We start from the raw sequence: 15,169 nt of genomic DNA, 5'->3' as shown, positions 1-15,169 counted from the left end.
TACATTACATATACATTGCGTGGTAGGCATTTTTGTATTTTCATCAGAAAATCAAGCATTTTCATTAAAAACTGTCGCATTTGATGAAGTAGAACTGCTGATGATGATCAGAACGGAACTCTTCAACGACGCATAGTTCACGTTTGGCGATTTGTCCTCTTCGTTATGTTTGTTAAGCAAGTTTAGTTTTTAAGCCACATTTCTGTTAAGCTCGAGTTCTGATGATGGAATCCATAAGGAATCGAGGGAACTTCTCAAATCTTAAAGGCATACGTATAGAATTTTCTGTACTTTCATCATAAAATCTAGCATTTACATTAAAAACTGTCGCATTTGATGAAATGGAACTGCTGATGATTTCCAGAATAGAACTCTTCAACAACGCATAGTACACATTTGGTGATTACGAATTTCGATTTTGACTTGGACTGGGTCCCGGACTCGGACCCAGAACCGGACTCATACCCGGATCCGGTTCGGACCCGGACCCGGACCTGGACTCGAACCCGGGCTCGGACCCCGACTCGGACCCGGACTCAGACCCGGACTCGGACCCGGACCTTGACCCGTAAAACCACTATGATACCTTAACTAAATAAACCACTATGAATACCTACCATAAAATGTGTAAGTATATAAGTATGATGATGCCAATCTTACTAGCCCCTCCCGCTTAAACCCCCGTACACCGCACCGCATGCGCCGTTAAGTGGGTTAGGTTAGGTTTGAACTGCGATCCTCACAGAACCGAACTGCTATCAGAGAAGTGGGTTAGGTTAGGCTAGAATTTCGACCCTTACAGAAGCGAAATGCTAGTAGAAAAGTGGGTGGTTTTACCTCCTTTTCTACATAGTGTACCATCTACAATAATCTTTCACCGGCCCCCATAGAAGTCGGTTTTTTTTTCTTAAAAATTATCTATATAGTGCACCATCTACCATAATCTTTCACTGGGCCCCATAGAAGCCGGTTTTTTTTTTCAGAAAAATTATTGTACCTGGCTGAAATAGCAAGAGACGTTCGTACGTTTCCGTGAAAAACGATCGAAAATAATTATGCGCTACATCTGTAGGTATATGTCATGCTGCATTACTGCAACGGTAATACTGGTGCAGTATAAATTCGAACGTCGTCACCTTTTGAATAATTTTAGGCTTCTTTGAGATGCAACCAGGAATACGGGGGATGAGGAAGGATTCCTTTGAAGTAAATGATAAAAATGGTATATAAAAAACGAAATTGACACGAAAAAATTTATTAAGTCATTTTAAAATTGGATGGTCGACATGTAGCTGATGTCATCAGGCACTGAAACAAAATTATGTTTGTATTAAGAATAAGAATAAGAATAATTTTTATTTATACACATATTGCTGATTTTTTACAGGAAGTACCACTCGGAAAATTTTGATATTCTGGCAAATAGCAGACCAGTATATGACCTACGATCTGGTATGAAAAAAATTTAGGGATGTCACTAGGTACTTCACAATCACCAAAAAAATATCTCTACTTCTTCCTCGCGTTATCCCGGCATTTTGCCACGGCTCATGGGAGCCTGGGGTCCGCTTGACAACTAACCCCATGATTTGAATCACCAAAAAAATATTTTTTTTTTAAATCGAACGGGTGCTGTTTGTGGAAACTGGTATGTTTAAGCTAACGTGAGCTAATATACTTATTGTTAGTAACTTTATTTTTGAGTTTAATTACAGTGAAACGCCTCATTCTGCTCTCGTATGTTTTATTTTCTCTTAATGAATGTGTTAATTATACAGGATTTTGACTCTTGGAGACCCTATACATCTCTACGAATAATTTGATAAACTATGTATATAATGTTATAGTTCTGACACCTAGAGACATTTAAACCTCTAAATATTATGGTTTCTTTTTTGTGTTTTTGTATTTTTATTTTTTATATTATTATCATAGTTTTTTTATGTAATTATACATTAGGAGACCATATACATCTACGTAATTGTAATACGTTAGTTTGAATTGGTAGTTGCAGTTAGTTGTATTTTATAAAATTGTTGATGTATTGTTATTATTTTTGCTTCTATGTAAATTCAATGTTGACGTGTAAATGTGCCCTTGTGGCCCATTTGCTGAATAAATGTTGAAGTTTTGAAGTTTGAAAGGTTCGTTGTTTTATCACATAGAACCTATTATGGTCACCTCATGTGTTCATCATCAGATCACCGTGAAGTTTCAGCTCAATCGAATAATAGGAGGTGGGTCTAATTTAAATAAATAGCTTCCATGATTTGATCCGAAAAACACTGCAAGTTAAATAAAAGCTTGTTATTTGATTCAGTCAAGTTGTGTTCTAATGAATAGGGAAGACAAATAAATCCCACCAAAAACATTCTGTAAAAAACTAGCCAAGTCTCGATGGAGCTGCTTGCTTATCTCTAAAAAGTAATGAAATCTAGACAAAGTCGTGCCAAGTCTAAGGTTCCTTACTGCGATTTCTTTATTATTATAGTTAATGTTGTGTGACTTGGCCGTTGAAGGGTACACAAGGGTACAAAACCAGGTGCTCCATGACACCATTGCACCAATCTGTCGCCAGAACCGCTACCCATTGACGATGGAAAATTGCCACTTGGAAAACGTTGATTCAATAACCAGTCAATTGTAGGCTTGATAAAGCTGCGTATTTCAATAATACTTATGTATGGGCGAGCCTGAAACAAACACTTCTATTTGGTGCAATGGCAGATTGGTGCAATGGTGTCATGAAGCACCTGGTTTTGTACCCTTGTGTACCCTTCAACGGCCAAGTCACACAACATTATAATAATAAAGAAATCGCAGTAAGGAACCTTAGACTTGGCACGACTTTGTCTAGATTTCATTACTTTTTAGAGATAAACAAGCAGCTCCATCGAGACTTGGCTAGTTTTTTACAGAATGTTTTTGGTGGGATTTCACATCTTTTTGTAGAAACGTGGGCATATTGATTTATTTTATTAGATTTTCTTATTTAACACATTTTTTTTCTTTTTAGGAGTAGTTTTTTTATTATTACAAATCTTTCTTTTCTTTTTTTCCGGTTCTGATTATTGAACACTAGCAACAGTTTTTCGTATTGCCCATTCATTAAATCTAATAATTAAATAATAATCAGTAATCCGTCACTAATCATCATATAATGACTTGGCAACCGCACATAATGCTTTACTCGTACCGTACTCGTAAATATGTGTAATGCTCAAACTGCAATTAGCGCTAGCGTTATGTTCAATTATTTTTAATAGGTGACGATGATCCTTTTGTCATTATGCAGCCGTGCGATGGCCAAGTCATTATACGTATTACAAATTAAAGATATCTTATTGATACGGTTTTAACACCCCCTGGCACTGATTAAAATAACCGACTTGGTTTCACATTACATCTCAAAACTTTTTTGTAGTAAAAGCGTTGCGAGACTTGCACCTTTTTACATGTAATGTTTTTGATGGGATCTCATCTCTTTTTGTAGGCAGTCCTTCTTTTCGGGTACTCATACCCATACTATAACTAAACATATCTTCATTCATACTCACATCGTACATCGTAGTGTACCTTTACTTTACTTTACCTACTATTTGTAGGAACTGCAACAGTAACTTTGTAATATCATATATTTATATGGGATTACAAACTTACTTATGCAGTTCTTAGATCTTTAAAACGTGACTGATATTGCAATATTTTTAGGTTTTCCCTTTATGTGGCCATTAAACCCTAACTCTGTACCAAATTTCAGCTCTCTGAGTTTATGGGAAGTACTAGTTCTATTCTGATGATCATGAGTGAGTTTCATAAATGCGAAACTTTGCTTTCGCTTAACTTCGGAACTAAATGACCTACAGACTTGAAATTTTGGATTTTAAGTATATGATTATAGCTTACTGGATGACCAAAATTTCTGCGTTCTGGTCTTATCCAGAGGTTCTCAAATAGGGGCGTGAAAATGCGGCGAAATGGTTCCAGTAAAGGATGGTACGGCAGTGTTTGCTTCGCGCTCGACTTGGCGGGGGCACTGCCGTGCCCCCCGATTATAGCCTGCATTCAATGAATGTAGTATGATACCTTTGGGTATGGTGCTTTACGTACACTAGTGTCCCATGCCCTACCCCTGACGCAACCCCCCTTTCATCATGAAATATTTCCCGGGTGACGGTTTATTTAATTTTTGAGAGAAGTATTAGAGTTAGGAATAAAGTGTCAAGGTAAGATAATCCTTAATAAATTTTAAACAAAAAAGGCAACTTTATATGCACCTTTTTAGTGAGACTCACCACATTCATGTATTAACTTGTTGAAGTTCAATATAACAAATATCTTATACGGAAAATAAGCTTGCAAGGTTATTCTCCGTGTAAGATTTTGTTCAGTACTATCACGAACTATGTTATATTGATCTTCAATAAGTTTTTCAACGGTTACATTTTGTCGAAGTTCATCTAGCCATAACATGAATATGGTGCGTCATATCAAAAAATTAATAATAATAATAAAATAATAATAAATAAATATTGGGGACATTTTTACACAGATCAACCTAGCCCCAAACTAAGCAAAGCTTGTACTATGGGTACTAGGCGACGATATACATACTTATATAGATATATACATACTTATATACATAGAAAACACCCATGACTCAGGAACAAATATTAGTGTTCATCACACAAATAAATGCCCTTACTGGGATTCGAACCCAGGACCATCGGCTTCGCAGGCAGAGTCACTACCCACTAGGCCAGACCGGTCGTCAACCTACCTACCTTACCTTTACCTTTTTGTCAATAATTTAATAGGGATTATTTCTTTGACACTTTTTTTCTATATTGTATACTTTCCCCAAAAAATAAAAAAAAACTGTCAACCGGGACATATAGTTTGTCAAAGGACTGTCTCATTTCAATCATAGACAGAGAGAATCACACTATTTTTGTCTTACACAGTACTAGCACCCAAAAGAAAAGGATGATTATAGTTTTCCTGGCCCCTCTTTCACCAACGTAACAGGTGCGACAATTCGACAAGTCTCATTGTTGCTGACGTCACAGGCATCCATGGGCTACGGTTATCGCTTACCATCGGGCGGGCCGTATTTCTGTTTGTCACCATCATAGTATTATTTAAAAAAAAACTTTATTATATCGCAAAAAACAGGTATTTCTCTTGTGATGTTTATGATGATAATGATGACAATTGTCACAAGATTTCAAAGAACATTCGGTAATTCTTGACAGCAAATGAGTTCTGTGTCGGAATTTCGTGGCAATTGTCGTATTTCTTGTGACAATTGTCATTAGCTTCGAAAAATAAATACTTATTTACTGGCGATATAGTGGAGTTTTTTTTTATTAACATGTTGGTGGCAAACAACCACACCGCCCGTCTGATGGTAAGCGGTTACCGTAGCCTATGGAGGCCTGTGACGTCAGTAACAGTTATGTCGAAAAATGCGACATTTGTCACGTTGGTGAAATAGGGCCGTTGTTACTGACTGACAAACTGGTTTGACCAACCATATTTCATGCTAAAAGGGGGGGTTGCGTCAGGGGGAGGGGATCGGACACTAGTGTGCGTAACGCGCCATACCCAAAGGTATCATACTACATTCATCAAATACAGCCAGTATTTGTTTTTCAAAAAACACAATTTGTCCGAATCAATTGATGCAATAGAATAGTTATTTACGATACAAGTGCTGAAAAGAGTTCGGTCGTGTTTTAAATCGACACGAGTTGCAAATTACCTATTCGCACGTGTATCGTACAACGTATTTCAGTACATATGGCCCTTTGAACTTTTGACATACGCACGAAAAGTGCTATTTTACGCACTAGTGCGGGAAAATATGACCTTATGTACTGTAAAATATTTTTTAATACAGTTGCTCAAAAAGTGCTACTTTACGTAGCTGTTTAGCGTGCGGAAAGTTGGTTATCTCGAACTAGTGCTTTTTACTTTTCCAATTTTTTTAAATTTATATTTGTTCCAATTCACGACTACTTATTGATGAGTGTTAATATTATTTTCCTTTAAACGTCGTAATCAGCATAAAAACCTACCGTTAATGTAAGAATACGAAAAATATTACATATTTCATATTTAATTACTTACCTCTTCGTCATTATAACACGTTTATTTTTTAATATTCAATATTGAAAATTCCGTTCTTAATAAGTTGACTGAATGGAACGGAATAGCTGTCAAACGCCCATAGATATAATATACTTAAAGACGACGTCTAACCGAGCTGTCACTGTTACCACTTTTGTTTAGTGTACGATTAACAATGTTTTTCTTATTTTTTCGCAACTGTATTAAAAAACGTCGTTCGATACACGTGCGGAAATGTCATTCTTCACTCGTCCCGAGTCTTGCCACTCGCCTGCGGCTCGTGGCAAGATATCTCGGTACTCGTGAAGTAATGACATACCTTCCGCACTAGCATCGAAATGTACTATTATCTACGCACATATCATTACTGCTCTAAAATGCATTCAGAAACCGTAGGAAATGACCAGCATTATCACAACCAATTTTACTATGAGAACTTTCTTATCTGTGGTAGTAGGTAAAATTTGTACTTTAAAGTTATAACTTTACAGATTTTTGTAAGGTTATGAGTTTTAAATTTGGAACAGCTGTCAAAACTCAAGTGGGTGTCTATTCTAGTATCCATAGATATTAAAACAATTATCGATACGGAACGTCAATTCGGTATATTTTTTTAATATAAACCGTACGACATTTGATCTCGAGTGGCATGAGAATAGGGACTTCATTCTTTTGTCTATGAATTAAAAAAAACTACGGATGCGTGACATTTGTGAAAAAAAGTTTTCATTTACCGCCATTTGACTTACAGTTTCATCTTTTAATTAGTTTTAGGTTATAAAATTGATTTGATAGTTGTTTTTAAACAAACTTTAAGCAAAAGTATCGTGTAAAATGAGTGATAAAAAGATATTTAGGAGCCGCCACCTCTCAAATCTGCGAGTTAAGTCAGACAGCAACGATGGATGTCGGTTGAAATATGAGGTTAGTGAATATATAATAGAAGGTAATAATATGTGTGTAGATAAAGTAGTGTATGTAACTGTACATAATTAGGCATTAAAACACTCGTGTGATCCTTTTAAGAAACTCACTTCGTTCGTTTCTTAAACCCACACTCGTATTTTAATGCCTTTCATTATGTAGCAGTCACATAAACTACTATACTTACTTTCTCAATATTCAAAGCTCCTTTAACTGGCTAACGCAGTACCGTAGATTGTCGGGGGCGTAGATGCACAGCACCTTTTTGGACCCATTTCCATATCCTTTCCCCATTGTCGTTGCTCCTGAACCAGCATCCTCGTTTAAAGTTGTCTTGTCACCATCAACACCCTTTGAGAAATAAAGTGTTACTTATTAGCTCGGAAGAATGAGCGAAGAGAGAAGATTGTGCTGTAAAGAGGGAATACTTGGGTCGACCGATTGGACGGCGTCCTGTGGGTCATCCTAAGTATCCTAAATACTCGTCATACTCGTGAACGGGTGCTGTTTGTGGAGACTGATGGTCTGTTTAAGCTAACACGAGCTATTATACTTAGTAACTTTATTTTTATTAATTAATTACAGTGAGACGCCTCATTCTGCTCTCGTATGTTTCTTTTCTCTTAATGAATGTATTAATTAAACAGGATATTGACTCTTGGAGACCCTATACATCTCTAAGGATAACTTGATAAACTATATACTCAATCTTATAGTTCTGACACCTAGAGACATTTACACCTCTAAATATTATAGATTTTTTCGTGTGTTTTGTATCTGTATTTTGTATGTTATTCGACATTAAGAGACCAAATACATCTGTTAGTAATTGTAATACGTTAGATTGAATTGTTAGTTTTATTTTATAAAATTGTTGATGTTATTATTTTTGCTTTTATGTAAATTCAATGTTGATGTGTAAAAGTGCCCTTGTGGCCTACTTGCTGAATAAATGTTGATGTTTGATGTTTGATGTATCGGTGGGCGAATGGAGTGGAGGCGGATGATGCATAGAAAGCTGGCGTGAATCCGCGCAGGACCGGGTAGGATGGCGGGTAGGATGATGGAGGCCAAGACTTAAGGATGACTCACGTATTAGACCGGGCCGTGGCCTGGCCGGAGCTTCCGGGGCATCATTTTCTATGGAAAGCATCACGTGATCGCCTGTCATGTCATCGAAAAGTGAGCCCCGGAAGCTCCGGCCCGGTCTAACGTGAGTTATCCTTTATTTTGAGTCATTGCGCCAAACTAGTAAATAAGTATTAGCTGGGATAAAAAAGTGGACATTTGAAAATAAACCTAGTTGACTTTCGGTGAATAACAATTAGGCAACAAAAAGTGCACATTTAAAAATTATAATTATAAGAGTTTAATTATTACCGCGACCGCATTTGGAATATTCTCATTTAAATTATATAATTACTTTTACCCGATCATCTTCAACTGGCTGCTACTTAAATTAAAATAAATAACTATGAAAAATGTCCTCGATACAAACGTATCATTTTCTGCACACCTTTTAGAACAACAATGACCCTCTTTCAGAGCATAAGAAATGAAAAAGTATAATGCTGCTGTCCTGTCCATTTATTTTGTTTCTTATATTTAAATAGGTACCTACTCATTACACGCTCACTATGAGGTCTAGAACGATAATAAAATTCTGTACTTGAATCATGTCCGTATCCACAAGCTGAGAAAAAAAATCCATCATTATCTCAATCCTCCTAAAAACGTCCGAAACTTTGCCGAGCTCACCTTACACTGTAGAGACAGTTAAGTAGTCATCATCAATAAAATAAAACTATGTAAACGGATTGGGTACCAAATGATTCTCCGACAATTTTTTAGCAGATTATCGATTCGCAGACAACAATTCGCCGAACATCGTTTCGCAGGGTGATTTGTTTTTAAATCTATCTTTTGATCGACTAACTTTACGTGGACTCTTGGTTCACATACCTTTCAGTTCGCTTTTATGTAAATTAGCAAAACTATTATTGGAAGAATTTCATTTGGCAAAGTAATCTTTTCGTTTAAGGAACGTTTAGTCGAATAACGTTTCACAATTTATACATCGTTAAGTAAATTTTTTCACGTCATGCTCCGTGGAAACCTCACTGTCTGTTTTGTGATTTATTGAAACGTAATGCTGATGTACACAATATGTACTGAATTAGTACATACTTCAAAAAAATTGTACCTTAATAAATCGAGAGTACAATTAACTCAATTTGGACTTGCTGTAGAGCATCTCCCCAGCAACCCCAAAATTTCATTAATGAAAATTCACGTAAATATACATATTTTTTTAGCAAATAAGACGCCGAAAATAATTGTACTGCGGTAACTTAAAAATTAGTTTTCAATCGTATATTATGTTTTCTTGTCGTTTGTGATATTTTACGTTTAAAAATTAAAAATGAGACATAAAATATGGTTTTATTCAAAATGAGATATAAAATATTTACCTACCTATCTTATAAGTACCTACCTAGCAATGAAAATATAAGTAAATACATATTGTGAACATCAGCATTACGTTTCAATAAATCACAAAACAGGCAATGGGGTTTCCACGGAGCATGACGTGTTTTTTCGAAAAAAAATACTGTTCTGTTTATACATTTAGAAATTGCGGTACTTATTACGAGTATGTAGTTTATAAAATTTATTGATGTTGCTGTGAATTTTGGCTTCGTGGGATATTATTATTATGCTTAAATGGCAGCCCAAAAGTCAGGACTATACTTAGGCTGGCTGGTTGGTGTCCCACTTAGGTAATTATCGTCGAACCACTGGGATAACTTTTTGCTATCAGGAATATCAGGATCTGTCATTTTTGTGTCTGTGTGTATGTCACAAAACACTAGTATAGAATACCGTGATTTGTTTTAGTTTAGGTTGTAATCAATTTTTAATCTAAATTTGTACAAAAGTATAGGTATATTGTATCTATGCAACATAGATTTTAATTTTATGTTCATTTGTGTACCTAAGTGAAATTAAATAAGTAGATAATTCAATGCAATAAAACCATGTTTATCAGACTCAAACTAAAAGTTGTTGTGTAGGGTTAGGAGTTCTTATTGTCCGCCTGGACATAACATTATAATTTAATGTCTATGATATATTATTATTTAATGCAAAAAACTATTACGGTATAATATTTATTTTCAGCACGCCAGCTCGAAAAGGCTTACTTTGCACTTCAAAAACGGATAGCAAACTTGCACTTTGCTATAGTGATTTACATGTGAGACAAAGTAAACAAATGCAAATTTTGAGTTGATTTCTTATGTTTGCTGGTGGAATTGACTTTTTAATGATGATTTTGAATGATATATATTTAATAACATTCATTTGAATTTGATTTGGTTTGATTTTGTTTGATATTTTACATTTAATATTTCCTTCGGGTTGGTGTGGTGAAAAATTTTGCATTTCACTGGGGGGCAAATTTTGTTTAACCTTCGTGCTTTGAAACCCTCGCAACGCTCAAGATTCCATTTTTCGAACCACTCACTAGGCTCGTGGTTCAATTTTGGAATCTTTCGCTTGCTCGGGTATCAATATTAGCACGAGTGAGCGGTTAAACAACAACTTTGCCCCCTTGTAAAACAAATAACTATTTCATCACAATCGCTCAGTAAATGAGGAATTGCACGCAGGTTTAGCGTTTTCCCTAGGGAGTTATGAAGTTTCTAGTGCCATAATTAACAGTTTTTTGTCTTTATACTTAATTTTTGTATCGCAAGTGTGATGAAAAACATTGTTGTAACTCGGGTTTTTCACTTCTATCTTGGAAACTTTGCGTCTTAATTAGCGACATGACTACTTAGACAAACCGAAATTTGTTACAAGTTTTATTTAGTCAAGTTTTTCGATATCTTGAATACTTTTTGAGATATCCGCTCTTGAAATTTTATTAAAAAGGGATCTTAATTTTATCTTGATATCTATATCAGTAAAGCTGCTAGGCCGTGTTTGGTATCATTTTCATATAAATCGGGGCGTAAAACCAGGAGCAACATCGGTATGAGCGGCTCAGGGGTGTCGAGATGCGCCGCTTTCTACCCAGAGGCTGTTACCAGCCACTGCCCAAGTAGCACAGATAGCTCTATAACTACTCACTTTTAGTTCTATCTAACGCTCTGTGCGTATTAAGACACTTATAACAGCACACTCGTGGTCCTACAGCTGTATAATAGATTTCACTGATATTTATATAGCTTAGGGCTGATTAAAAGCTGCATTACGGCTCTGAAAACTACCATTAATACGCAAAGAGTGATATAAAGGTATATTTGCTACGAACCTATACAGCTTTAAGGGTTATCAAATGCTTTAACCGTTATAAGGTCTGTTTAGTGGATAAAATTACGCCATGTGCTGTATAAGGAGGTAATTGTGGACTTTTATTACGTTGACTTATTAAGGGAGCACAAGTGAACTATTATGAAGCTAATAGATGTATAATGGAAAACATGTGGCACATTATACAGCTTTTCGCTTAACATGTTTACCGCTAAGCAGCTTTTATTACGCTGACTTTTAAGGGACCACGAGTGAACTAATATGAAGCCAATAAGGACTGTATCTTTATTATAAATACAGATAAAACCTGGTCTAACTGTTGACGTGTGTATTATTTTGTATTACTATGTTCTTAAGGTATAATCTGGGGGTATTTTTAAGACATATCTGATATAAGAATGTTTTACATTTATTTTATTTTAGGGACTTTATGATGATTTTAATACCTTCTAGCAAATGTAATTCGGACAAGCCTATCGAGCTTAATTTGAGACTATTTCACCGATTCCTTAGTACGATTTAAAGAAACAAAAGGTTAATATGCTGCCAAAATATGCCATCTAAGTGTCCTTTTCATGATTGCTCAATTGAACATCCACAGAATAAATGTGGTGTATTTTATCTTTACATGAAAACGACTTTTTATGCAACATTTTGGATTCCCGTCAATTTCTGACGCCGGGGAAATGACGGAAACAGCTAAAAGAATCTACCGAAATCCAAAGCCTAACGGACATTCATGGCGTTGAACCATGGCTAGAACAGGTCGATAGAAACGCTCCATGATGGTTATATTGTATACCAAAGTCGGGGTTGTCGTAAGTAACATGCCATATTTTCAAAAAGGCCACCAAGCACAGATCCAAAACTTTTTTCCAACTAAAAGAAATGATTAGACTATGCCCAGATGTTTCGCTTTACGAATCATATGTAATTGCTGTTTACATAGTACGATTTTTTTTGTGTAATACTTATCTTGTTCGCAAACCGTAAATTTTCTTGTAGTATTTGTCCGAAATCGTTGTAGTTACTCGGGAGGATTGGGTAAATATTGTCCAAACCATATGCTTTACGTGATCTCCCAGGACGAAATGTTACTTATTATTAAAGCACTAATTAAACTATATGTGTAATTTTTTAATAAAAACATAATACCAGAAAAAACGGCTAAGTAAAGTTGTATTTATAATAAACGATACAGTCCTTAGACGCATAATGGAACACCTGTGGCGCATAATACAGCTTATCGCTGAACGTGTTTACCGCTAAGCAGCTTTTATTACGCTGACTTTTTAAGGAAGCACGAATGAACTATTATGAAGCCAATAGACGTATAATGGAACATACGTGGCGCATAATACAGCTTATCGCTGAACATGTTTACCGCTAAGCAGCTTTTATTACGCTGACTTTTAAGGGAGCACGAGTGAACTAATATGAAGCCAATAGACCTATAAATGAAACACATGTGGCGCATAATACTGCTTATCACTGAAGATGTTTACCGCTAAAGCAGCTTTTATTGTGCTGACTTATTATAAGGGAGAACGAGTGAACTGTTATGAAACCAATAGACGTATAATCGAACACATGTGGCGCATAATACGGCTTAGCGCTGAACATGTTTACCGCTAAGCAGCCTATTATACTACCATTGAGACTGTGTGTATAGCGGCTATTTAAACGTTCACAAGATGCCTTATAACTGTTTAGAGGTTCACTAGTGTATCGAAAGAACGACTTGGACTTTATATTGGTTCACTTAAGTATCTTAATCAGATATATAACAGTCGTATGCTGCATATTAGAATTTTAACGGTTCACGTTGCTTTTTAACATTGACCGCCATTTTATTGTATATAACCTACAAAATTTAAATTACTTTTCCAACTTTTAAGGGCAACAATAACGTTTTGTGCATGAGTTCTTAAACTAAATCACTAGTTTAGCACTTCCTGTAACGTATTATTAACTTTTTATCTCATAATTCCGTCCAAACCACTAAAGTAGTTTTTACACAATAGCTTATTTATATCATTAATTTAAATAAATCCTGATTATTCTCGTGGCGCATTGAAATTTTCTTAGATAATGTATATATATAATGTCAATAAACTTGCATTCCCAAACATCTTTCTCACATGAATATATAAAAGATCATGTACTAACATTTAACTAAACACTTTAACAAAATGACTTATGGTGTTGTTGCGCTAAAGGTTTTTGCTTCAATATAAATATGTTTTTTAAGGCAGAGGTGTAAAAGTATGTTAATAATTATCTTTTATTCAGCCCAACGTCAATCTTTCCCGGTATTAGGGCGCACATGTGACATATTAACTGAATAAAGGGTAACTGGTGGTCTCTTACCCAGTCAATATACACCTCTTATAACTCCTGTTACCCCTTATAATTCCATTAAATTGCTGCTACAATGCTCTTAAACAGCTATGTGAACTTAAGGCTGCATAATTTGTGCCCATTTAAGAGTTATAAAAGCTGAAAAGAGGCTTATACAGCTCTTATGCAGCTTTTTTATTCCAGCTTCAAGCGTATTCGTACTTCATTATGCGGCTGCTATACAGCTAATCTGTGCTACTTGGGTGTGCCAACTCGCGTCTTATGCATCTTTCACTTCCACCCCTGGAGCATATAGCTCTAGCGACTCCTCTCTGGACGGCCCATGAAGACACGCCGGAGACGGAGGGCCTGGCCGACTCTCGGGAGCACTCGGGTCTGTGGGGTCGTTACTCCCCAACAGCTCGCCACAAGCTGCCCTGCAGGCTTATTATTATTATTTGTATGTCTATTACAAATTCTCGGGACCACGGTGTCCCGGGCATTTTGGAAGGCGTGTGTGGGGCCAAAGCCAACACGTAGAGGCCCCTTGTTATAAGACAATTTACTCTAAATGTAATCTGACCAGCCGACGATTATCCCTGTTTGCACTATAGTAGTGCACCAAAGGACAAGCCCCGGTTAGTGTAGGACTATTATCGTAAGAAAAAGGTACAAAAAGAAACCGGGCTATTGGGTTGAATTAGTGAGGCTAGTGAACTGGTAATCGGGACTATGGAGGAGACTATGGCACCTGCCCTGATCATATATTAAAAAACGCGAAAAAATGGACAGGTGGTGACTCGCCAACTCACAATACGGGTCCCCGAAAACGGAGAGGTGTGCACCGCTCTCTACCCAGTGCTACCCTACCTCTGTACCCTTCTTAGGCATATTTCACTTCCACCCTGCGAGCATATAGCTCTGACTGACACCCTACTCTAGACGGCCGATTAAGCCAAGCCAGAAGTGAGAGTTCTGCGGCTCCTGCTCAGTGTTCACTCCAGTCTTCAGTCAGTTCTTTTTTAATTTGTGTGGATTATGTATTTTGAATTTTATTGTGTACCTATTGTATATTTTGACATGTGTTTTTTGACATTAAAGATATTGAATTGAATTGAAATTGAAGTCTGCCAATGAAGGCAAGCTCGAGAGAGGGGCCTGACCGTCTCTCGGTGGTATGGGACCCAAGGAACGTCACTTCCCATTCAGCTCGCCACAAGCTGCCCTGGGGGCTTATTATTATTACTATTATATAAATAAATAAAGAATTGCTCGTTTAAAGGTATTAGATATCCACAGAGAAAAATGGGGACTACGTTTGTATAGATAAGCGATCGTCCCGTGAACCCTTTCCTCTTAAAATTAAAAAATAACACATTGACATTACCTCGGCATCGTCTGCGTCTGCACCGTCGTCTGAGCCCTTGAATGGAGTAAAGCAAGAAAGGTATGTCAA

The 15,169-nt window shown here is 36.4% G+C and overlaps 1 long non-coding RNA gene across 1 annotated transcript; it reads right to left on the bottom strand.

Annotated features, from left to right (window-relative positions):
- Positions 1-1,243: 1,243 nt before the first annotated feature.
- On the bottom strand, positions 1,244-15,169 carry LOC134675950 (uncharacterized). Its single transcript, XR_010099822.1, has 4 exons — positions 15,101-15,169; positions 8,486-8,503; positions 7,244-7,407; positions 1,244-1,308 (listed from the first exon to the last, which is right to left on the bottom strand). It is a non-coding gene; the product is annotated as an uncharacterized LOC134675950 (long non-coding RNA).

Source organism: Cydia fagiglandana, chromosome 23, assembly GCF_963556715.1.
Source record: "Cydia fagiglandana chromosome 23, ilCydFagi1.1, whole genome shotgun sequence".
Lineage (NCBI taxonomy): Eukaryota > Metazoa > Arthropoda > Insecta > Lepidoptera > Tortricidae > Cydia > Cydia fagiglandana.
Note: the sequence above shows the minus strand (reverse complement) of the source record. Positions and strands in the feature narration are given on the sequence as shown.